The 24,449-nt window shown below is 38.6% G+C and overlaps 1 protein-coding gene across 1 annotated transcript in view; it reads right to left on the reverse strand.

The window, feature by feature from the left end:
- The window catches only part of CNTN1 (contactin 1), a 209,660-nt gene that overhangs the window by 137,934 nt on the left and 47,277 nt on the right, over positions 1-24,449 (reverse strand). Inside the window, exon 2 of the mRNA XM_030961150.1 lies at positions 13,351-13,394. The gene's annotated coding sequence lies outside the window, so the exon portion shown is untranslated. The remainder of the gene's footprint in view (positions 1-13,350; positions 13,395-24,449) is intronic.

The following is a 24,449-nucleotide window of genomic DNA, read 5'->3' on the forward strand; positions in this document are numbered from 1 at the left end:
AGAAACAGAAATAATTATCAGTAAGCAAGAAAGTAAATAAATTGTAGTAAGATTGCTAAAGCACATTAATAGACTATTGGAGCCAATGCTCTAATTCCTATATGCAGTTAGATTCACAGGGGAATTTACAAAGTAATACTATTCATTAATAATTATTGCTATAATTCCCTTATTATGATGATCAAGGAAGCTTTAATTTGGAAGATGTAACAATCATCTGGGCCCCAATCCAGCAAAGCACTTTAAAATGTTAATTTTCATAATAAAAATAACCAACTGGATTTAAACAGGACTGACATGCTTAAGATAATCTTGGCTTTGTAAGTCTAAAATGGGAAAATCAAGTAGAAACATTATAAAAGTAGTCCATGAAATCCTGCCAGAACTTTGCCTCAATATTACACCATTATCATACATTTTCTAAGGGGCTGTTTTCTGTTTACTTCTAACAGAAATAAAATGAAGAACTTTTATAGAAACAAATTTAGAAGAAAAAGATCTATTATGGAGCCAAGGACTCTTAAAACAAACATTCAGCAAAGACCCAGATGATCACAAGATCCATATCTGGTACTTAAGATTTAAGTGTCTGACCTGAAGCCAAAACCTGAACAAGATCTTCGACATCTGATAAATGTGTTGTCTTTTCCTTTACTCACATTCACCAATAAGTAGTTGCAAAAGCTCCTTCAGAAACAAAGACTTGGGGTAGGTAACTGGGTGTTCAGTTGCAATTTATGGAAGAAAAAGAAGAAACACTGGAACACATTTTATTTAACATCTTGGTGACATTTGGACTGGGTAGGAGCTGATCACAGTAGTTATGAACAAATTGACAAGCCTTTTCAATCTTTCTGGAGAATAGATCAAGACCAGCCCTGGGGAGAAAGACTTAGGAATGTTTTTGGACAAAAAGCTCAATATAACCCAGCAATGTGTACCTGCAGCCCAGTAAGTGAAACATATCCTGGGCTGCATCCAAAACAGGCATGAGAGCAGGCCGCGTGAGGTGATTCCACCCCTCTACTCTGCTCTGCCAAGACCCCACCTGGAGCCCTGCATCCACCTCTGGGTCCCCAACACAAGAAGGACAAGGACCTGTCGGAAGGAGCCCAGAGGAGGGCCATGAAGTTGATTACAGGGCTGGAGCACCTCTCTGTGAAGACAGGATGAGACAGCTGGGGCTGTTAAGCCTGGAAAAGAAAAGACTCTGGGGAAACCTTTATAGTACCTTTCAGTATCCAAAGGTACTGACCAGAAAGCAAGAAGGGGACTTTTCCCAAGGGCACCTAGTGACAAAACAAGGGAGAATGGTCTTTAATTGAAGGAGGGTAGGTTTAGATTGGATACTAGGAAGAAATCATTTACTGTCAGGGTGTGAGACACTGGCACAGGTTGCCCAGAGAAACTGGGCAGAGGAAACACTTCCCCATCCCTGGAAGTGTTCAGTCTCAGACTGTATGAGGCTCTGAGTAACTTGCTCTAGTGGAAGGTATCCCTGCTGAAGGAAGAGGAGTTGGAACTAGATGATCTTTAAAGTCCCCCCCACAAACCATTTTGTGATTCTATGATGGGATCCAACCCCTTTTATCTTACCTGATGGAGAATGCCTGCCTCTAAGGCTGTGAGCTTGTCACAGCATGTCAAGACTCCCAAAAGCTACCTATCCATATCTGCTTAAAAGAAGCAGTGCACCTCTTCAGAGTCCCCTATGGAAATACATTCTTTTTCGACCAAAGACTTTCACTACACTAAACACTTACAAAACATCACCAGACATAGCATTCAGCCTCATATTTAGACAAGGCTTTTTGGAAGCACAGACTTTCCTTTTTATTTTTTTTCCCACCAACCAGGAAAACAGTAGTGGTCAAGGAAGAATATCTCTGAATTTCTGTAATAAAATTTCATCCACGTGTTGCTGCAGCAGAAGGAATACTGAAGAACCCAAATAAATTGTCAGGAGTTTTTGAGAACAACATGAACAACTTGCTGCCTTTTTATTCTACAATGTTTGATCATGGTCTCCTTTTACTTTTTTGCTCTTACTTCAGACCAGTTGTATTCTCTGGTTATATATTTAAGCATTTAATTTTATGTACAGAGTCCAGTGAATTGATCAGCTGTAATAGATAGTGAAACCCCTATCTACGCCTCTTGGCTGTTGCCCTATGCTAGACAGAGATTTCTCCTTCTAAATTAATTCAGCATAATTAGGAATGAAACACATTGACAAGTTTCACATAAAATCATATTTCAAATGCTCTGTCCATGTTCCAGACAATTTTATAATGTAACCTACCAAATTTTAAGTGCAGGTTCCTGCCACTCTTCTCCCAGAGTAGCTAGAGACCACTAGGTTCTATACCAGCATCCAGCATTTGGAGACACCCATCTCCCATCTGTCCACTTCCCATGTATATAACACACATCTGCAATTTGCCCTCACACCTACCTTTATGCTTAGATTATTGATACTCCTAAAGTAATGCTGATGAGTTTCAAACATTACATACTTAGAACCTTTAATTTCAAATCATACCACCTCCCTCTGCCTACCTGGAGCATAAAAAACAACCAGAACAAAAGGACATCATATTGAGGAGGCAGGAAACTAGGAGATGTAAAGGCCATTTTAAGCTTTATATGTTGCATGATGTTTCAACTCTATTAAATATAGATCAGTACCAGAAAATATGATTACATATATCATTAACTGTACTAAAACAAATTACATTTGAGTTGCTGAAAATACAGTGCACTGCTAGTGGAACATAAGTGGATTGCCTGACTCATTCAGGGCTGAAGGTTAATCCTAGAGGCTTCAGAAACCAAATGGAAGGCAGACAAAAAATCCCCACACCACCAGTGAAGGACATTTCACTACTTATATGCACTTCTATAGAGCTCCCAGACTTGACAAAAATGCTTCATGAAGAAAAACAGGGTGACAGCTTAAGCTATGAAGTTTATCTGTATGCCATGTACTCAGCTATCTGGAAGCAGCAGCAGGTGACCTGTCCCCGCAGGTAGAGCCCAGTGCCGGATGTGGTTGTTGCCCTATGAGTTTACCTAACAGTCCTTCCCACATCTGCACTGATGGCACAAACATATTAAACGTTTTGAACGTGCCATGGCGTTGCTTAGGCTGGCTCATACAAAACAAATATACTCCCTATTTTATGACTGCGTTGACATTACATGCCATGCTCCAGCTACGTCCTAATTTGAGAAGGCAACTCCACTTTACTGCCTTTTCTTCTCCCCACTCCTCTCAAGGTGCATCACTTGCCTAATATATCAAGGCTGGAAAGAATCCATGTTGTATTTAAGGAGATCCTCTAAATTAAAAGTCTGACAGGTGAGGACTGTTGAAGTGTGCATATGTCCCCAAGATCAGGATTTCAGAGCATACTGTAGATGACATAAATGCTGCAGGTATCCAAAGCTTAGCTTAATCTACTCCAACATCCTAAAACAGCAACTAGGAGCCTAAAGAAAAAAGTGTTTGCATTTCCTTAATGAACACCTTTGTCCTTAACCTTTTCTAACCTTATGCCCTTGAACACAAAGAAATTTATTTCTCTTACCCTTTATCAGAACTATCAATAATCTTTGGCTGTCCTTTGGAATTTTGTTAACCTCTTTAGAGATAATAAAGTGTCATGATAACATCAACACAATTTTGCAAAATATGTTTCCTTTTATAAATTTTAAAATACTTTTGAAATAATTGGATTACTATGTCACTTCCTTATTAATATTATTTCAAAAAATATGTGGAACTTCTGTTGATCTAATTGTAGTTCTCCAATTATACCTTCACTGGAAGTTTTTCATCTGCAAAATCAACTGTCCTAAGCAATTACTTTGTAAAATAGTTCGCCTGCGCATCAAAACATTTTTCTAAAATTTCTACCTATTCATATTTTTGAAGCTATTTTCTAACCTTTTCCAGATGCTTTTATGCCTTTATGCTGACAGACCATTTACCTTTGGTTTTGATCCTAGGTCCTCTTTTCACTATTTCTGCACATTTCATTCAAAGTATTCCTATTTTTATTAAAACTGATCTCCTCTAGATGCAATACCAGTTTTTCCTGTGTCCCTTGTATTACCACAGGCTCTCTGATGAGCTGTCTGGCACACTGGTGACTCAGGAAGGACAAGGGCAGGTCAGTGGTAGTCACATCTCTCCGCTCTGGGAATCTACATCTCTCAGTCAGATGTCAAATTTAACAAACTTTACAGCACTCATAAAGGTTTTTTTTTCACTCAGCCTGGATAAGGTGCATTATTTGATTTCCTTTTCTTCATTCTGGCTTGATGCCAAAGGCCACTCTAACTTTTATAAAAGCAAAACTTTGAACTAATCTTATGCTTTGTTTTTAGAAATTATTCATAAGACTCAAATCCTTTTGTAACAGTACAGTGAAAGTAAATATATTGATACTAGCAAAAATAAGAACATAAATCACTAGCTCTCAAAATAACACCAGTGGCAAAGTACTTAAATTAATTGTGACTCCATACAGAGATCTGTTTTTTACATGGTCTTTCTTCTGGAGAGACATTTAATAAGAACTAATGTTAATCTGTTGAAAGACCAGACAAAAGTATTTCTGAAGCTGTACATCAGACAGCTGAGCTGTATCTCAGACTACTGCCAGAGAACAAAACCAAAAAATGGTTTTGTTAAAGATAAAATATAAAGCAAAATAGCTTTAGCTGCATTGAGCATAAATGTACATAGACTCAATTTTCCACTTGTTCTCATCTCTGAGACATCTTATGTCTAAAACTGCATGGTTGGTGAATTCAGTAATTATGTACTTGAAAACTGAAACATGAACAGTGAAAGTAAAAAAAAAACTGTAATCATTTGTTCTGTGGTCAACAGATGTAATGAAACAAGATTTCCTACAAACTGAAGTCCTACTTCTCTCATGCTTGTTAAACAAAATAATTTCAGTTTCTTTCCCAGCACATGTACTTCCTGACATCTCCTCTGGGCAGGAGACACCACCTGCTATGCTTAGCCCAGAGTGTGTACATGTTGATTGCTGCCAAGGGAAATACATAACAGCTTTATACTCAGGAGGGCACTGATTTGGGTATTTTCCTCTTTACTGAGCCACGGACACCATGAAACTTCTAAGAACTTAATTTTCTTCAAGGCTTGCAGAAAACCTCACTCCTATTAGTGAGAGCTAGTACAGCAGGTCAAAACTTGATGTAGAGGACTGACAGGCAAAAAGCATTTGCACAAACCTCATTTCCTTAAGAAACAGTAAAATGTTATGCCATATTAAAGTTCTATTGCATTAGCAGTGCTGGCAGCACAAGCTCTATGAAAATTCCATCAGCTTATTAAATTTGAGTTATGTAACATAAGACTGTCATAATGGAGTTAAATGTACAATGAAAGTATATCCTAAAATGTTTATTTTGAATTTTATATGTACCCTACACATCATAATTTATATATATATGATGTGTCCTTGTGTGAAGTTGAGTCCCCACAAGTATTTGAATTGTATTCATGATATTTTTTTTCAGCTGTATGTTCTCATCAATATAGAAATCAATTTAACTGGGTGATGAGATACTCTGATCCTTGCACACCTCCAAGGCTGAGCAGCTGGAATACAAAGTGACAGTGGTTGGTACCACAGCCCCAGGGCTGTGCCTAAATCAGGCAGAGCAAGGAGCTGGAGTGATTCACAAGACAGCTCCAAGAGCTGTTCTTTAGCTACTCACTCATGAGTCTTCACAGTTTCTACATCTTGCTTAAATTTTATGATGAATATAAAGAAGCTTTAGTTTTGCTCTGTATTGAAAGTAAAGGTCAAACAGGACTCATGCCTTGCCCACCCTACTGCTTCTTTTCCATGCCTTCCCCAAGGGTGGACTGGCTTTCACAAGAATCTCATGTCTCTGAGATTCTGCTCCTTAAGACCCCGAGCTTAACTATTTCCTTCCTACAACCTACATGACTTCATTCCTTTCTTAGTTACACCCCTGAGAAACAACTAATCCAGGTTGGTTTGAGCACTTTGGACAAATAATGCTCCTTGTTTGCTTCAGGTGGTTTCCATTCAGGGAAAGCCTCTGAAAAATCCTCTGACACCTCCTGTTTTCTGCACTTCTCATGAGGAATTTCCAGGTTCCTCTTCCCAGCCCTACTCTGTGAGACTGAGCCATGTTGCTGGCAACCAGCTGCTTGTTTCACCTATAAAAACATCCACAGTCTGATTGCTCCTGTCACAATTTTCCAGATGCAGTTTGGCTATTACATGCAAATGCCTCTTATGAAATGACTATAAAAAGTTAAATGAAAGCCTCCTGTCAAAACAGAGATTGTGATAAAGATGCTGCTCACAGAACCAACACCAAATTCACACAGACATATTCCCAGCCTGCACAAACATCACTCACTTTGAAAAGTATTATTTTTCATTTTCTATAAAACAAGGGGAAGAGAGATCGGAAGTACACAGGCTGCACCTCCCACCTTATCTTCAGGACAATTTCTCTAAGAATTGGTTATCAGGAGGCAAGTAACTGACAGCAAGCTAATGCAGCTCAAGAACGTACTCTGTAACTCACACAGGGTCTACTGAAGCACCTAATTTAATACTTGAACTTCCTAAACAATAGGCCTGAAATATCAATACCATAAATTTCACTCTTCCAGGACTTCTCCAGACAAAAATGTCACCGGTTGGTTCAGTATTGCTCAACTGAATTTCACTTCAAAAACCAATAATGGGAATTTTGTAGGGTCATGTTGCAGGCACAAAAAAAGCACACACACAGACAAAACTGGAACATACCTAAGATACGCATGCAGCCACAACAGTGAGCAGGACTTAACAGCCTAAGTAAGAGGGAGACTTCAGTCATAAGCCACAGCTTTCACCTGAGTTCGAACTTCACAATATAAATGAAATACAAATAAGGCTGACTTTCCTTATCCACCATGAAATGAAACATAGACCATTGTTCTTGGTTTCTATTACTGTTTAATTTAAATTCTTTATTAACTCCAATGCATGTTGTGGCTATAGAAGAACATTTTAATTTAGAAGAATATTTTCATTTTCAAACTGTTGTGAAGCCGAAGGAGTATTTTCAAGATGCAATCCAGTCTGTGGCCCTAAAGCCATTTTTTTAGGCCATTTTTGCTTTTCCCTGTGCAGACTGGGTAGAGAGATGGTAGTGGGTGAGTTTGTCACTCTCAGTGCTCCACATATGATTTTTTATAGAAGAAAATTACTCGCCACTTCTAAGACTATTGTATTAGGTAATTTTTTGCTATGGTTATGAACAGGCTGATAGGAATCTGTAAGATCTGTAAGGAATAGATGGGGGTAAAGAGCCCATACTTTCAGTCTTTGCCTTCTTTAGGCAAGCCTAAGAGAATAATAGCTGGTGGGAGTTTGGTGGCCTAAAATTCTTTTTTTAATGTCAGATAGTTGAGAACTGGATTTCACTGAAGGATTGAAACAGTGACGGAAAGAGAAAATTGACCTAAGGAAAATGGGGGAAAATGGAAAGGAGGAGAAGGAAACAAAAAAATCTCAACAGAAAAATGGAAATGGGAAGCACTTGAGCCACCTAGATGAGTTTGTATATCTCAGCAGTATACATACAACACCTTGTACAATTTCATACTTGGAATACCTATTTTTGACAGAACTCTAGAAACAAACTCAAGTTTCAAAGTGAAGCTATCCCTAGTAAAACAACAAGCCCCTGTAGGCCACCACCCCTCTTGTTTCTGCAGAGAAGATCACCTCTAGCAATATTTTTTTTTGGCAAAGCAGATTTTTCGCCACTACTCAGATGAAAAAATGTGACCACCTCTTCAGAAGCACTCTGCAGTGATGCAGACTCAAGTCTATCAAGAACATTGGCCAATCCACCTAACACCAGTATCACCTCCAGCTGTGGAAGCCACTTTTCTGATCCATTGTCTGTCCCACAGCTTATCTCCTGGGAGAACAGCCCACCTAGCTGCTGCCAAAACAGACTCACTGCTTTCCCATCAGCTCCCCACACAGCTCTTCTCATCAGAACAGCACTGCATAGGCAGCAGATGGTCTCTCTCCTCTCCACATGTGATATACACCCAAAAGCTGAACTCTTCACACCATTATTTCCATTAACATGAGATTTTTTCTATGTTACTTCAGCAGTTTCACAGTGAGTAATAATCTAATTTGCAGAAGCAATTGCTTAAATCTTGATGTTATTCTGGCATTTTCAATGCTCATAGGTTTTGGAGACACTTTCAAAGCCAGGAGACATTAGTATTAACACCAGTAGCCAGGATACACTCTCTATTAAACAAATACTTCAAAGAAGATTATTGAGATTCTCTGAAGCTTATTCTGTGCGAGCAACCAAATATCCCATCCTACTGCATCCATGGGAGTGACTAAAACAAGTATCATCCAGGAGAGAGCAATTCCATTTAAACCTCTCTTGTTTGTGCGTATGTATTTATGCACGTATAGACATGTAGGTATATGCAGATGACATTAAAAAGAAATAAAGAGCTGTTAGCAGCACTGCTGTTTAAATTGCCGTGATGCTGATGCAGGATTAGCAGAGCACATGTAACTCAGCAATTTGTTATACCTCATGTGCAAAATCAGGTATGCACTCCTCAGTCATTTATAATTCATGTTTGGATCAGATTGTTGTCCAGTTCACAGTTACAAAGTACTATGCTTCTGCTATTTCTCAGTTTTAGAATGGTACTATTTTGAAGAATAAGCATGAAATCTTATCTTTAAAATGGAGAGCTATATCCCAAAAGGCTCTCAAGCAAACTCAGCAAGGACCAGGAAATCAGCTGAAGGTGCACTTCTAGTACGCAGTTTTAGTCATCCTTGAAGTGATAAACAGGAGAATTATATGCTAATACGTAAATATTCTTAGAATGAATATGTAATTTCTGCTTTTGTATTTGGTATAATTAGGACAGTACATGATGTTAGTAAAGTCATTACTGGTATTCTGCATTTAGTCCTTGAATCAACACCTTAAAAGAATATTAAGACCAAATGTGAAGTTTCTATTTAGTCACAGTTGTCAAACTTGCCTCAGGCAGGACCTAAAGTACTTTAACCTATCAGGTTATTCAAAAGAAAGCTAAGATGAAATTTTATACTCCACAAATACCAGCAGACAGTAACAGATTTCATACTATCTGCAGTAGTTTTGGGTGGGATTTACACAGCCTATTGTTTAAAAAGTCTGTAGTGTAAACATTAATCTGTGATCTCTTGATTTGCTTTTTAGTGAATAAGCATTTTTAATAATGCAGCTATCAACAAATGGAATATCTTGCTGAGACATCTTTAAAAAAAAACCTATGCATTTCAAATTAATGTCCAAATCGAGAAAAGGTTCTGTGGTCTGCAGCTATCTAGTAATTGCTTTTGGGTCTTAAAATCTACAAGTAACAACTGTTTTGTGCAATTATTGGAAAGTCAAGTAAGCACTATTTTGCAGATTTAGTCTCCTTACAATGAAAACACACACTGTACTGTACTTGATACAAAGTGAAATTATCAAAGATGTCAAAGTCCTGCAAGGCCATTTGGCACACTCAATTTTTATCTATATGAATTACTTTTTATTTATTTGGGAAAACTGGAAACACAAAACTGCATTAATGCCTTGATTCAAATAGATTTCACCACATCTGTGATCCAAGTGCCTAACACAGATGCCTCCTTCCTCAAGAATAGGAGGTGGTGTTTGACCCCAGCATCAATTCCAGAGGCTGGTTAGACAAATATCTGGATAATCGTCCTTCCACAGGCTCAGCCTAAGAAGTACGGTGTTGACACATGAACAGAGGAAGTGTTTTGAGCATCTGCAAGCATTCTGCTCCTAATCTACAATAAATTATGTTGTTTATGCAAACAGTACTTCTTCTGAGCAAAATATAGTTTAATTTTCTTTTGCAAATGAAGGGCTTGTGGGTTATTTTGGGAACTGGTATACATCATCTCTGTTACATCAGTTACAGTGTTTCCTCCAAGGCTACTGGCTTTTGTGGTCCACTCTAGCAAAGACTTCCCTGGACACCTCCAGGTATAAATATCTATGCCTGACACTCAGCATTTGCTGCTGGCTTGATAATGATTGTATGCACTGCTTTGCAAGAGCTACATATGTGCTTCCATACTGTCCTGCCAAAGGCAAAGGATTTTGCTGCCAGGGGCAATAGCGCTTGGGAGGTGCCTTTCAGCAACATATCAGTCACATTTTAACCCCAAGCAAGGTGGAAAAATACTCAGCCGTGTTAAGAAACTGCAGCAGTAGCTATACTGAAGTACGCATGTAGTAAATACAAACTTTTAAATAATTAAAAGTTGAAGGCACACAGTCCTGCCTATTTCACAAGAAAATTAGTCAAAGACACAAATACAGTTGATTCAGGCAATCTTAGCTGGACATAATTCATCTTTTCACAGTCCCTCCTGTGTCAAACACCTGAGTAAATTATAATCCTAAACAAAATTTTCTCAACAGAAAAATGGCAAGATAAATTACTTGGCCTGTTGCAATGTATCAGTGTATCACTCAATTTCTGCAAATTTGCAGCAGTTTTGTAAGATATTGAAAGATATTGAAAAAGATATTGAAAAAAAATCTGTTGGTTTTCTTTCAAACACAAAAAAACTCAAAAGCACAATTAACTGCATTGTTGTAAAAACTGGTGCATATCCAAAACAGCTCACAGGTGAAGATCTTTTCTCAAGGAGACAATGCTAGACATTTAGATTTCTACCAGTCTGCTCCACAAGAGGAGCAGACCACTCCAACAGTACAAGGACAAGAATGTGGAGCAGCAGAAGCTGAGGCAGTAGAGCAATTCTTCTCTCTTGAGAGGAATGATTGCACTCTGTACTGGCTGGCACAAACTCTTGAACAACAATCTACTATGTGGAAAACAGATTGGCCTTTATACTTCACTTAGGCCTTTACCAAAAGCATCTTAAAACACTTGAGTAATTTGAAAATAATGCCTCCAATATAAAAGGCAGATGCATAGTGCTAGAAAGTAATGCATAATAAGCAGAATCTATCCTATGAAGGCCTTTCCAGGGAAAGGCTTATTGGACCTGTTTCTGGTCATTTAAAAATATCCAAAAGGAATTCTGCAAGACTGTTGACAAGTATTTAGTCTGAAATAACAGTTATAACCAGAATCTTTCATGCTTAGAGGCATTGCAGTGAGGAAGAGACTCCATTGCTGCACAGAAATACAACTATATATGAAAAGCACTAGTTTTGAATGCTTGGATATTTAATTAGCTCACACCATACCTCAAAGAGATTTCTAGATGAGATGCTACAGCTTATGCAATAATTAACACACCAGCATTACTTCTGCTGAATACCTGAAGAATTATATACTTTCCTCCCAACCTTCTCTTCAAATACATGAGAGCTATCATGCTTGGTCTTATCACAGAACCACATCTCCGAGTCAGACACCAAGAGAGGCACACAACAGGCACTTTGTGCCACTTTGCTGCAGCCTTGGCCCCAGTGCTGAGTTCTGCCAGAGAGTGCTCCTCTATGGCAGCTCAGCATCACTCCCAGACCTGAACAAAACATGAATGACTGGCAGATCCTACAAACACTGGCTAATCCCATAAGGTCAGAGAGTAATAGGGAGGCTGCAGTGTTGCATTCCAGCTGCACTGCCCTACCCCCAGCCTCTGTCACTTCACATGACAGGCACTGTCTAAAGATGGTGATCAGAGCTGTATGCTTACAATGTGACCTGCTCCCTCTCTGCATTCCAGGAGCTTAGGAAAGAGCTGTGCAGGACACCAGTGACTTACTCCCAGCTGCTTCCTTCCATGGGGAAAAGCACTGAATGACATTACACCTGACCTGCATCTGAGTGCAGCTGCACAGATCCCCAGCACTACCTGATGAGCTTGCAGGCAGGTGCCCTCTCCCAGCAGAGATAAGCAATGCTCCACACCTCTGTAAGGACCTCTGTTCTTCATTTTCCCAGGCAAAGAATAAAAGAAATATTCATCTTTACTGATGACATAAATAAATTAGAAACAGCAGGAGATTGTGGCCATTTTGAATGAAGACAAAAAGTATCAGGTACATCCAGCTGCTCCTGGGATCATGAACTCATTTATACAGAAAAAAAAAGCAGTTCTTTAATTAAAGAGAGCAACGTACATGCCATACTAGTTGTGGGCTTATTGGTAAGGAAAGTATAACATGTACTTGGAAAATTGAGTGTGAGGAACAATGCAACTAGGGTGGATAAACTCCTCCTCAAACAGAAAAGGAGTGTGTAAACAATTTCATGGATTTCATCTCAAATAGGGAATAGGTTTCAGGAATTAAAGATCTATCTCAAATACCTATCCCACAGAAAAAAATTATGCCCTTATAAGCACAGAGGGCAGAAACCCTATGAACATCTGCTTGCAGCAGTGTGCATGTGCTGCAAGTTTGAGCAATGCTAATGGCTCCAACAGATCTGGCTGATAAGAAGCTTCACTTAAATGTGAATTGCTCTAAGAGCCGAAGCACAGCTGTGTAAGGACAGGAACTAACACAGTGAGCCATGATCTCATACTCATAATCCAAATAGAAAAGCACTGCCAACCTTCCAGAACTCTGATGAGACAACTGGAATCACAAATAACTATTAATAAGCTGCACTTACATCTTTGTTAGTGAAGAAACCAGCTTTATAGAACATAAATAAAAACAGCTTAACAGATGAGTTAGCTCTCTCCAGAAATTATACCATAAATCAAGGTCCAAAGACTGAAATAACTCCTAAAATGTATGCCATCTCATTAGCATTGAACAGTCATGTCATACTATAGAATATATATATAATTGAACCAGCATATAATCCACATACTGTGACATATACAAAAAGTTGTGTCTTAGTACTTTGGAAATGGATGAAAGATCCAGATAAATATTTGACTCTAGAAGAATGAATTAAACAGTAAAACTGGGGATTTTTGGGCTATTTGTCAGACAGGTTAGCTAAGGATGACTAAAAACAAGTCTGATCTACACTGATTTGTCTGTAAAGTTACAATTAACTGAAGCAGTATATGAAACAGAAATGCAAGGAGGAATTTCACCAAAAACCCCAAACCACAATATGAAGAATTACTGTCATTTGTTCATATTACACAGATCCCTTGAGTCTAGTGCTACAGAAACATTCAACAAAACAGCTTGTCAATATGTCAAAGACACTGAGGTTCTGTCTCAGAAAGATTACTTTAAAATTGTATGTAAGAGCTGAAAAAATAAGTCACCAACCTCTAATAAGGTAGACTGTTTCACTGCAGATCCAGAGCCAGTATCTAGAAATGAATAAAAACAGGGTTTACTTGTTTACTCAATCCTCAGTTTTTCAGAATTTGTTATGCATATTTTCATAATATTGTCATACAATCAGCTTTTAACAGATGTTTCCAGCATTCATCATTATGTGGGTTTCCAGTAAGTCACTTTTTTGCATAAAAATAGGACATACCCATAACATGCTACTAAAATTAAAAGCAGCGTAAACCCGTGTGGTTTTATTTTTCCTGATAACTTCACAATAAGCTATTATAGGCTTCCTTTAGAAACTGGCTTGGTGAAGATTTAGCTACTTTTTCAAGTTATTAATACCTGAACACAAACATTATTAACATCAGAACCACTTGATCCTAGAGCACTCTCCTGAAGTAAATTACACTGAGATGCCTGCTCAGACACATACTATCACAAAACTCCTGCTTTCTCTAGTACAATTCTTCCCTCTGTGGTATCTCTTCTAATCCCTCCTCATATTTGTCTCCATCCATCAAATTTCAGCATGCCTTTCCAGGAAAAAAAAAAAAAGTACACAACTTTGGGTATGACTTCTTTGTCCCAACTCTTTTCTGATTCACAGTTGTAGATGCTGTCAAACTACCTCCAAATCTCAATTGCCTCCCTTAGGAGTTTGGGAGTTACAGCCACAGTACATCTTGATCAGTGGATCAAGGTAGGAACTACATTACAGTGGCACTAGTTGCAATTTCAAATGCTTCAAAGATCTACAGCAGCTCCAACCACTGCATAATACAGAGAAATCACTTCAGAAGTTTGCTACATAAAAGGAAAAGATTTTCAGCTCACTCCCATCTCTGTATTTCCTTTTGTAACTGTAGTTCATTCATATTATATAAATAGCATTTTTAATTTGTGTTCATAGCCAAAAGCTCTATTATTTAAGTATGTGAGATATGGAATTATGTTAGATAGATAAAGTCCAATTACTACTTCTATCAGTGCTGTAAAAATCCAGGAACTCAGCTCCAAAGTTGTATTACTCTGTAGGTAGCTTGGTCAAGGTGTGCTCGTTACTCTGTTTCTCTTGTACTCTGACTTACTGCGCTACTTCCCACTGTGCTGAGCAATGATGACTGTACTTTCAGGCTTATCTCTTCTCCCTGGTTATAGGTCAGTTACTGTACATGTTAAGACACCTGGGCTTAATCCTTCTGCTCCTGCTGACATGGACAGAATACCACAGTATTTCCCATCTATAAAGCTTTATTATTTCTACCTCCTTGTAAACAACTACTGAGAATATGTGCATAAAACTAATTTTAACTACTCCTACAGACCCAGACAGAAAAAGACTCACTTTGCCACACTTAAGTTTTAGTCTCTTCTTGCTGAGTATGTGTTTGCATGGTCAGAACTCTAAGTAACTCATAAAACTGGCTTTCAAGAGAGACATTTATCTTGAGCATGAAGTTCTTGGAGTAACAAGTCACTGAGTACACTATCAGAACAACGCAATATATTCTGTCATTCTTTCAGCTCTAAATAGAACTCTTTACATGCTTGCACAAAATTGATTAGCTGGGTTGGAAAATAAAGAAAAAAATCCAGCATCAAGGTTCTGAATGGTTTTCTGAAATGGCAAGCATTTTAAAAATGCCAATTTCTTATTAGAGTTCTCTAGGCTAATCACATTTTTCTAAAGCAAAGGTATGAGAACTATTTATTATCATGTTCAGTGAAACTCCCTAGCACTAGTAAACAATAGTCTTTCTGTAACTCTCTCCATATTATTTTCTACCATCCCTTTATTGTACATCAAACTGCACTTGTTGTTACAAGATTTACATTTATGTATTTCAACTAAAGCTCATGACTGCTATAGAATGCAAGAAGAAAATAAAAAGTTTAAAGAAATCACCAGCAAATTTAGTGCTCACAGCTCAGCAGCTCCCCTGCCCACATACCAAGGCACAGCAAGGAAAGGAGATTCTCCAGCAAAACTCACTCTTAGCGACTAAAGCATCTTCTACAGGCAACTCTGGAAGCCATCAAACTATATTCCTCTTTCATATCTGAGGAACAGCACTAAACTCAAAGTATTTCTATCTATTGGTACCTGAATCAAGCCACTGAGTTAGCTAGGAAAGCAATCATATTCATTTTACAACATAATGAAGAGAGGCAGAATACTTTTTTTTTCAGTCTTGCCCCACTTATCCCATTCACAGTGGGCTGTAAAAGATAATGAAGTGATTTGCACGAATCTCCATACATGAAAATTTATAGAAAAACACAGAATTTTAGAACATCTTCACTTCTTCAGCCTTAATCACATTGTGAAGCAAGAAAGAGCTGTGATGGATAAAGTTAACTGCTAAACTCAGTAATGCCAAAGCAATCATAAGGAGACCTTGAAAACACCACTTTCAGACTTTGCTAATCAGCAGAACCCATCAGTTCAGCACCAGGCACTGGCTGTGCACAGCAGTGGTAAAAAAAGGCCATTATAAATTAACTTCCACTCAGAGAAAAGCCCTTTTGTAGTACTTGAAACATATAAGAATACATTGTGGATGACACTGTAGGAGGACCATGTCATGCAGAAGATCGCCCATGGACAAGAAGAAACACAGGGAAAGTAAGAACTTGACCAAGCTCAAAGATGATTACTTGGTTTGCATCAGAAAGATACTTGTATCTCCATGACCTACTTAGGATTGGCTTCTGGCTGGGATACAGTATACAGAATTCCACATTAACAAAAAAAACAGGCATTGTTTTTTGTGCATGTCAGGAGCTTAGATATTCCAAGTTTCAAAGATACACAAAGCTGTTGCCTTCCTAGAGATATTAAGGTTCAACTGAAAAATCAATATGCTAGTTTGTTATGCTAAAAAAGGATCTTGGTACAAGCCATTAAACAAAGCATCTCTAAAGGTAAAAATTACATTAAAATTTCAGTTCTGACTGACAGCAGTAAGGACTTCAGACATTTCTCTAGTAGCTTTAGTAGAACTGTTCGCAATAACTTCCCACCCTTCCATAAAGCCCTTCTCTGCAGTTCCATCTAATCACTTTAGATGCCTTTTTCTTCAGCCCACACAAATGGCCTTTCCTACACCTAAAAAAAACAAAGCTTGAAAACTGTGGAAAAAAATTATGCAGCTTAGCTCTTTCTGACACTATTGTGTGGAAATCATACCAGTCTTCTAAGCTCAGACATTAACTCATCTCACATGCTGAAGGCCAGGCTTAGAGTCAACAGAAAAACAGGAAGGTATGCACTAGTATAAAAAAAAATTCCAATTACCAGAAGCCAAATATTGAGAAAACTCCTTCATAAACTATTAAGTTGAAATGGAAAAAAAAAAAAAACAACACAAAATTATCTACAACCCCAGAAAAAATCCCAAAGTGTAGTGCAGTACTGACCCAGGAAAATACAAAAGGTACGAGCCAGAAAATACAAGTCACAGTATATAGGAGTGAAGCAGGTAAAATCAGTTTTAACAGTAATAAACAGAAGAAAGATTATGATGTGGAACTGGAAATGAAATAAGAAAGTGCTATCGCAGCATATGCCACAGCACATGCCAGAGCTGAGAGGGTCACAATACACAGCATCACCACACAATTTCAGAAGGCTTTAAGCATTCTCCCCTGCAGTCACACCATACCTCATCAGAAGGCTTCATGCATCCGCCCCGACAGAGTAACATCACACCACCTCAGAAGGCTGCAGGCACTGCCCTTCCTGGCCTTCAGCCCAACCTTTTATACCCCTGATGGCTAAGGCATTGCACCTGTGTGCCTTCTGATTGGTCCCCTTCCTGATTGGTCAGTGCTGATTGGTCAGTGCTGATTGGTCAGTTCCTGATTGGTCAGCACTCCAGGCCTCATTACCTTCAATGCTGCTCACCTGCCTTTCACAGCTGTAGTCCATTAGGGATGGGGCTCAGCCACAGCCTCACTCCCAGTTACCACAAACTGTGTGCCTACAAAGTGCAAGTAAGGCAGCCTTGCTGGAAAACAAGTAAAAATGTTTCTTAGTGGATTTATGAGAGGGCAGTAAGGGACCCCCAGGATTAGCGTGCCACTCGTCTTTGCACCAGTGTGCTGCTGATTCATTGTAACCTCACTCATCTGCCCCTCCAGTTGTCCTTGAGAAGTATTGATGCTGCCAGGCTGCAGGCTCAAAGGATGCTGAAAAAGTGAGTGTACATCAGAGAATGGAACACACACTAAAAAGTCTGTGTATTAACTGTATCAATAACTGTAGGGAGCTGGACTGAAATAACAGCTGTATTTTGATTAGAAAGGTAAGATTACAGCTAAAGATAAACCAGAGCTCCTCACATTACTTATCATTTCTCTGTCTCTGTAACAGAACCACAGTCCCAGGCTAAGCACCAGAGCCCTGCCTGCCTTCAGCAGAGCTGCTGCCAAAGGCATCAAATCGCTTTGGTTAATCACAGCAACATCTCATCATCTTCTGCAGGCTGTTCCATTAGCTATTTAGGTCTGCAAACAGGGACAACTAGGTCCATGAGCAGTGGACATCCAAGGTCTCACGCTTCTACAGATGAGCTCCTTGCAAACCCAGGCTATAAACAAGCCAACTCAACAGTGCAAAACAGAACAACTGTCAGTGTGCTAAGAGCCTCTGCCATGCTTGCTCCCTGTTTATTCTGATTTTAACTCAGGGTGAAGCTTAAGTCACTGCTTTCGCAAGGAATTAAAATTGAGTATTATAAGTTCGTTCATATTGGAGGTGTATCACAAAGCAAAGAGACAGATGCAGCTCCTGCCTGGGAAATTACAAAGGCTCTTATCCTGAAAAAATTTACATATCAGAAACTTTATTCACATAAGTAATCATGCAGGACCAGGACCTTATTTAATCTTTCTTCAGAAACTGAGCCTATACAAACAGCACATCGATACTGCCTCCACTTTCAAAAGCAAATCATTCACTTTATATTATCATTCTACCAGTAATTTAGCTGTAGTGTTGCTAAGAGGATTTCCAACATATTAAAGTATTATTGAAATAATATAAGTATTTGCATTTGAAGAGTATATTGTCTATTCCAAACAATACAGCAAGAGATCCCCTCCATATATTAAGAAAACTCTAACTAATCACTTTAAGGCAATGATGTTACCCATTGGAGAATATGAAATTCTATTCAAAACCTCCTTCATAAGCCATTCTTTATGCAAGACTGAAATGGCTTCTGGCAAAGCAAAAAAGATCTGCCTGTTACAAGCTAAGTGTAAGTATGAATTTCTGTTGCTATAAATGCAAAATGAGGTTTAAAAAAACAAACCAAAAACCAAAGGCACTTGCTTTTTGACAAAGACACAAAGTTTCTTCTTTTTGATTAAACTACCCTGTGTTCTAGAGAATCTTCAAGCTTGTTTTGTTCCTATTGTTCCAGAAACCATGTGATAACATAAACTTGAGTTATGTAAGTTACCATCCTACCACATACTAAAGCACTAGAAAACATTGCAAGTCTCTTTGTAGCATCCTCTGGGTGAGATGTAGTATTCCAAATGTCTTAGCTGGGAACAAGTTAGAATCAGTCTAAACTGCAAGCGTCCTCCTTTCTATACTATTGTAAGGCTGAAGAAACACCAGAAAACCAAGAAAACCCTCTATTTCATAGCTACCCTCACTACCTACATACCATTTATTGACAGTTGGGCAATTAAATATATTTTTCTAAAACTATGAGAATATTTAATGGTAACAAATATGTTGCATGAATTAGTAAATTTTATTCTACACTCAGCATAAAGAAATTCACTTTGTGCTATTTATTGTTGTGGTATTTTCAAGCTCTGACTTTGGTGACATTCATGTACCTTTAAACTGACAGTTCATTGAAGGACAAAACTAGATTATTAGTTATTGGATTTCAGTGATCCAGTGAGCATGTTTGGACAGCCATAGATTTTGCTTATACATTATACTTTGAGCATTAGATGCATAAGATTTTGTGAGGTGTCCCTGTTTCTAGCATGTGCTGATTATGGCTGGGATAGTTAATTTTCACAGTAGCTGGTATGGACATGTGTTTAGGGTTTGTGACAAAACCAGTGCTGATAACACAGGGGTGTTTTAGCTGTTGCTGAGCAGAGCTTACCCAGAGTCAAGGACTTTTCCACCTCTCACCCACCCCACCAGTGAGGAGGCTGGGGGTGCCCAGGGAGTTCTGAGGGGACACAGCCAGGACAGCTGATCCCAGCTGACCACAGGGATGTCCCAGACCATGTGGTGCTGTGCTCAGCACATAGAGCCAAGGGAAGGAGAAGGGAGAGGGGGATATTTGGAGGGATGGTGTTGTCTGCTCCAGTCACCATTACCTGTGATGGAGCTCTGCTTTCCTGGGGATGGCTGAACACCTGCCTGCCCATGGGAAGTGGTGAATGAATCCCTTGTGTTGCTTCGCTTTCATGCACAGCTTCTGCTTTACCTGTTATCTGCTTTGATCTCAGCTCACTAGTTTTCTCACTTTTGCTCTTCTGATTACCCTACAAGGCTGCTGGTGCTTAGTGGCCTGCAGGTGTTAAACCACAATATAGCTCTTATCTGGGTTTGGTCACAAGAACAAATGACTCAGAATCCCTCCTGTGAACAAGTTTCATTCACACAGAAGCAGTAACAGCCACACAAGTGTGATCACTCTGTTCACTAGGTCACTGTAAGTGTACATCTATAAAGAATTAGGTATTTCAATGAGCATTTCAGCTTAGGGTGGTATATCCAGTATTTAATACTGTTCTTCACCATTGACCAGAGCAATTACCAGCCCAGTTAAGGCTAGATTTGAAAAGTGCATTCCTATTTCACACAAAATGTATTAGGAAGTGGAAAAAATCACATGTTTACTGACTCCCTCATTTTCATGTATTGTATCACTACTGTATTTGCTCTGAAAGATAATGGGACAGTTTGAAAAAATAGCTGCAATAAAAGCATTTACTGAAACCAAAAACGTCAAATCAAAAAGGTTTGCCAGAGTGAACCAAGCTCAAACAATTTATCAAGGGCCTCCAAATGTAGGGTTGTCAAAGACCTGTTACATATTTCTCCTAGCATACAAAAGGAAAATAATCTTTTACCCTCGAGAATAATGTTAGCAAAGTGCATTCAACCAGCTCAGGCTGAATTATGCTAACAACCCTGTTCACCTCTGGACATGGAGACCTTCAATCCACCACTGTAAAATTTGATAAAAATGTTCCGGGAACTGCCAAAAGGTTCATATTTAATTACCACTGGAATCAATAGAATGAAATATTGCAGAAAATTACATGTTCTACATCATTTAAGTTTTCTGATTCCTGACTCCTGGGCTTACAGAGGAGGCCTGCATTACCTTCTAAATCCTAATTCATCTGGTTTAGAAAGAGTAATTAATTTCTACTCCAAAGAACATAAAGCTGTCACCACTTCAGAGTATGTTCCACAGGCCTGGATTTACTGTGAAGAGCAAGGAGCTGCATCTGCCCGTGTTTCTATCATGCAGAACACCCATTAAACAAATGATCCAATTCTTCATTACAGGCTTTTCAGCAGGTGAATGCATGCCCAAGAACTAAAAACAGATCTGGATTTAGCTCTACTTATGAAAAGAGAAAGGACATTGTATCAGCTCCTCAGGAACAAGCAAAAAATTTTTGTAGCATTTGGAGAAGGATTGCCTTAAAATTTCTGGCAGGTAGCAGGATACTAAATAACTTAGTCTAAGAACTCCAATTAGAAAACAAAAGCACTAATAATTCTGCAATCCTTAAGGTACTAATATGTTTCTCTGACAAAATCAGATGTGATTTTCAAAATACTACTAACACAAGTACCAAGCCTCAGGAATAAGCATACCAGTGCTTGAATTATATGCAATAAAATAACCTGCAAAAAGGAAATAAAGTATTTGGGTATTAGTTTTTTATTTTTTGTGCATGGCACTGAACAGAACTGCTATAAGCATGATACATTAAAAGCACTACATTTTTATTTGTGAAATACTGTTAAGATATTTTCATTAAGGTACCTGTCTACAAGACACAAGAATATATACTTCTAGCTCTACTAGCAAGCAAAAATCCTCTTCTATATCTTGCTTCTGCTTCCATCTTGCTTAACAATTCACCTATGCATACTAAACCAGAAAATACTTAGCAAATTTTCTTTGCATTTATTTAAATACTCATAGAGCAATGTAAGTTGCTGCAAGAGCAGATGACTGAAGAAGCCTTAGATACATGAATCCTGCAGCTTCTCCTGTCTGCCCTGCTTCAGTAAGAATTCCAGCCCCTTCCCTTGCCCTTCAGAATTACCCACTATTCCATGGCACCCACAACTGATGTCCACACTCTGTAAATCGCCCTCCAGGTGTCCCCACAACCTGCCATATATCTCACTTAAGAACTCAACGAGGTGCAGCCAGTTCTGCAGGTGTGTGTGCTTCCAGCACAACAGGTAACTGTGGTGTACCGCTCCTCCTTACTGGGGTCAGTTGCATTTATATTGGGAAATTGCATTTGTTCTCAAGCTTGAATTTGAAATTGCACGACTGTGGAAGGAGCTAACAGGCTCGCTGTTAGCTCCTTCCACAGTCGTGCAATTTCAAAGAGCGAGAAGAAGTTGAGAAGTAAGAAGAAGCTGATAAGGAGCTCTCTCCAAGGCTGTAACCAAGGAGATCGAGAGAAGAAAGATAAGAGAACCTTGCAGCTGGATATGAAGTCGCTATAACTCTTCACCAATAGTATTATGTTGATTTATTGTAGCCAATAGTTAGTGTAGAAGAAGTATAAACAATTAGAAAGTGTATAAAAGTTAGCCATGTTCAGAAATAAAGTGTTGCCAACTGAGACTGCTTGAAGTCTCTGCTTTGTGTCACGACCGCCTGGACAGCGACACACAACAGGTACAAAAGTTTCCAGAGAAACACCTGTGAGTGCACAGGACTCAGTACACAGTATCTGTGTCTCATTTCCTTAAAAACAGGCTAAACAATATGCAGGCCCTTGTTTTTCATTAAGCGTTTCTCTGGAAAACTAAATACTGATGAAACCTTTAGTATGTCATGGGCTTTTCTGCCATTCCACTGATGTAAACCTCACGTTTATATATATAAAAGCCAGGGAAAATCAGCTTCTCTTGGGCTAACAAGCAAAAATATTTCCCTGTTTATAACTTTTCTAAAAATAATAAATTAATGAAAGTATTACTTTATGCAAAATTACTTCACTGAAAAATTAACTATATTATCAATTCCTGTCATATGAACTACCATCTCTAATTGTCAGATATTCCTTCTAGTGAGATACTGATCACTTGGATTGGATTCAATCTGAATTAAAATTTAAATAATTTCTCTTCTATCATGTGCCCCCTGATCAAACTAGCTTTCCATAGAGGCATTTTTTTTATGTTAAAAACAAACATAATCAAAAAATGTTTCCTTTAAGTCTAAAAATGTCATCAATAGTAAATATTCTTTCCTTACTGCCCAATTTCTGAAATGCCAGCTCATATTCCATATTGAATATTTTAATGATTTTATCTTGGTGCCCAGTTAACCAAAATCTCCTCTGTATAATTAGGATGTATAATTTCATGGTTTGGCAGAATTGGCACTCTAGATGCAGAAAATGCTAATTCTGTTTACCACATTCATGCCTGAAAGTCCATCTACTACTTTTTCTATTAAGCCAGCCAGCTGGGCTTAAAAGCTGCAAGTTAGAAACCTATCTATTAGGCATGCAGCCAGATCAGAGCCTTATAGGACTTCTTGAACCCATTAGAGAATGTATTACACTACCAGGGAATCATCTCCCACCTGAACCAATACCGTAAAAACATCCAAGCATGTATCTTACTGTAATGGTATATAGATTTGGACTTCCTGTTAGCTTCATCATAAAAATGTAAGGTCTCGCATAAGTATCTGCTGAAGAGACTCACCTTTGCCCCAGTACAAACGAAACAGAACTATACACTTTTACACCTGACTACCTCAAAGGAAGACAATTTTTGAGTGAGTTTAGGTGGAAAGGAAAAGTGGATGGAACACCCATTGTCTTTTTCTGCAGAGCTTTCGGCCACAGTTACAATTTCCCCAAACTGGAGGAGAGTGAGAAGGATGACAATGTAAGCACTATTACCTTAAATACAGGACATAACCTGGGAGAATAACTGTGCTGAAGTTCTGATCATGTTTTCCATTTATACAATTCATAGAAAACAGATTTCTGCACTGGCAAAGATAAATAATGCACTTAATTTTAGGATTTTGGATGATATCACTGACAGGGAAGAAAACTAAGATAAGATCTTAGGGATAAAAATGGGCCCACATAACGAAAAATGAGATTAGAACTGTTAGGAAAGTACTATGAGAACTTTCCTGATTAACATGATGTATATTATGTCAGATCACAGAGTCCAGACAGACTGGGGCTGGTATCTGTATCATATCACACAGCACAACACAGCTCAGCCTCTGGGATGCTTCCACCTAGCCTGTGGGGTTTCTTACCTGATCCCTAAGATGCAGATCAGCTATTTGAAGAGTAAACACAGCTCCAACAGTCATGTTTCTCCTGTGCTTGCAAATGGGGCCACACTGCGTGGCTGCTGTCTGCTCTGCCAGTGCATGACAGGAGGTGAAATATTTCCTCCTATCCACACATGGACTGCTAAAACTCCATTGCTGCAGCTGCCAGTGAGTCATGAAACTGGGATCCAGCAAAGCCTGAGCCATTTCAATGTGCAGTGTTCAGTCCCCTCAGATTTAATAGTCAGAGGAAACCAAGCCAGGCAAATGACACATGGGAAGGAATGAAGACAGAGTAGTGCAGTAACTCTTTTTTGTGTGTACAGATAAAATGTCTACTATTCTGATAATAGTGGATATTTTCTAGTCCATGTATTATGAAACATTAAGAAAATTCTTACAAATAACTACAATGAAAGAATATTTAGCTTCTACTTTGCTCTCATTCCTCACAAGGGACATATTCTGTGACTGCTTTCAGAAACAAGCTCATGAATTATACCAATTAACCACAATTAATTACCA

The sequence above is a fragment of the Camarhynchus parvulus genome, chromosome 1A, assembly GCF_901933205.1.
Source record: "Camarhynchus parvulus chromosome 1A, STF_HiC, whole genome shotgun sequence".
Lineage (NCBI taxonomy): Eukaryota > Metazoa > Chordata > Aves > Passeriformes > Thraupidae > Camarhynchus > Camarhynchus parvulus.